We start from the raw sequence: 2,500 nt of genomic DNA on the forward strand, positions 1-2,500 counted from the left end.
CACGAAAGTGTCATCGACATATCTTCTATAGTATGTGGGCTTACACAAATCTGGGCAGTTTGTTAAAAAAGTTTCCTCCAAAGAAGACATAAAAATGTTTGTAAAAACAGGTCCCAAAGGAGAACCCATAGCAACTCCATCGACCTGCGAGAAAAGTTGACCGTTAAAAACAAACATAGAGTCTTGCACAGCAAGCTCAAGAAGCGTCTTGAAGAGTTGTCTGTTAAAACCATTAAAAGTTACATGATCTTCGTAAAAAAATTTTATCTAAAATAATTTAATAGTTTCGTTTAAAGGAACATTTGTAAAGAGAGATTCTACATCAAAACTGGTCATATGAAGATCACCATCCTGTAAAACTATTTGTTCTTGAAACTCATATCCATTTTTTAGTGTGAACTGGTTATAAGCAAAATCGTTAAGTACAGTAACAAGATATTTAGATATTGAATAAGCTGGACTATTGTACGCTGCCATAATAGGTCTACTGGGAACACCATCCTTGTGTATTTTAGGGAGACCATATAAAATACTAAATGAAGAGCCTGTTACTAATAGTCTTTGGTAGGTGGCTTCATCTAAAATACCCTCATTTTTCAATTTTCTTAGGAATCTGTTAATTTTATCCTCCCTCTTATAAATTTCTAAAAAATTTGGTTCACCGAGAGACTGAAATTTGGAGTTATCTGCAAGGATGAGATTAACCTTATCAATATATTCCTGCTTATTAAGCAGTACAACACCTTTACCCTTATCAGGTCTGCAAATGATCAGATCTTCACGTTTACCAAGATTCTTTAGTATATTCAGATCCTCTTTTTTTAAAGAACGGGGTCCAAGACACTTTCAACTTCGTATAGGTCTTATGCAGCAAGAAAGATAATTTATGTTGTAAGCAACTTAAGTCGTTAACCAGATTCAAACCCTTGAGTCTTTGAAACAGCATTTCAAAAGAAAGTAAAAATCAGCATACTTAGGTCTGTAGGAAGGCAAACAAAAATCAAGGCCAAATGAAAGCAAAAATTCTTCCCTCTTAGAAAGCACATAATTGGAAAAATTAAAGATACAGTAATTTCTATTATTAAAGTTAGGAATAAACAACACCTAGAGCTTTTAGTTTTTTTTTGATGTCGTGTTTGTACAGATGAAACAAAGTCATTAACAAAATCATTGAATAGCTTTCGGTACAAAAAGCGATCAACAAAAGACAGATCTTGAAACAACAGTTTACATAATTGACAGACAGTGGTACGAGTATTTTCAATAAATCGCTGTTTCGTCTCGATCTCCTTCTGCAATAGTTCGTCTAAGGCGCTTTTGTAGAATTCGGTGTGATAAAGCGATGTCTTGTAGAGTTTGAATCTCACAAACTTTGGGTATACGCTGTTTAATAGCCAGTACTGCAGAAAATCTAAATCACACTTGGCTTTCTCCAACTTAAGGGTTAGCTTCTCCAACTTCCTCGAGGTGGATAAGGTCACTGGCGGATAACGGTGTCTAAGGATCTGAGAGAAGTGCCGAATCTGGCGAAGTCGAAGTCTGAAGACGAAGAGGAAGGCGAAAAAAGTCGATATCATCGTAGACGAATTACAAGGTTCCAGATGAGATATTGTATCGGCAATCAGCAGGGTCCATCAAACACATGTAAAAAAAGTCCATGGTTTCATTTACAAAAACGTTTCGCACATAACTCAGTGCATCTTCAGTCTGTAAAATTAAAACATACTCATTAAAAATATTATAAATAACATTAAAAAGTAAATAAAAATTTACTTTTTAATGTTATTTATAATATTTTAATATTATAAATAACATGGTTTTTAAAGTAAAGTTAAGAATTAACTTTACTTTAAAAAACCATCACAAGAATGTGTCAAAAGTAAAAGAGAGCACTGGGTCTCTCTTTTACTTTTGACACATTCTTGTGATGGTTTTTTAAAGTAAAGTTAATTCTTAAGTTTTTTCAATTTTTTGATATTTTTATTTACTTTTTAATGTTATTTATAATATTTTTAATGAGTATGTTTTAATTTTACAGACTGAAGATGCACTGAGTTATGTGCGAAACGTTTTGTAATAAAAACCATGGACTTTTTTATGTGTTTGATGGACCCTGCTGATTGCCGATACAATATCTCATCTGGAACCTTGTAATTCGTCTACGATGATATATCGACTTTTTTTCGCCTTCCTCTTCGTCTTCAGACTTCGACTTCGCCAGATTCGGCACTTCTCTCAGATCCTTAGACACCGTTATCCGCCAGTGACCTTATCCACCTCGAGGAAGTTGGAGAAGCTAACCCTTAAGTTGGAGAAAGCCAAGTGTGATTTAGATTTTCTGCAGTACTGTCTATTAAACAGCGTATACCCCAAGTTTGTGAGATTCAAACTCTACAAGACATCGCTTTATCACACCGAATTCTACAAAAGCGCCTTAGACGAACTATTGCAGAAGGAGATCGAGACGAAACAGCGATTTATTGAAAATACTCGTACCACT

At 34.4% G+C, this 2,500-nt stretch overlaps 1 long non-coding RNA gene across 1 annotated transcript in view; it reads left to right on the forward strand.

Moving 5' to 3' along the window:
• Positions 1 to 2,500, forward strand: part of LOC135205983 (uncharacterized) — a 26,063-nt gene that overhangs the window by 11,124 nt on the left and 12,439 nt on the right. The window lies entirely within an intron of this gene.

The sequence above is a fragment of the Macrobrachium nipponense genome, chromosome 29 (assembly GCF_015104395.2).
Source record: "Macrobrachium nipponense isolate FS-2020 chromosome 29, ASM1510439v2, whole genome shotgun sequence".
Taxonomy (NCBI): Eukaryota; Metazoa; Arthropoda; class Malacostraca; order Decapoda; family Palaemonidae; genus Macrobrachium; species Macrobrachium nipponense.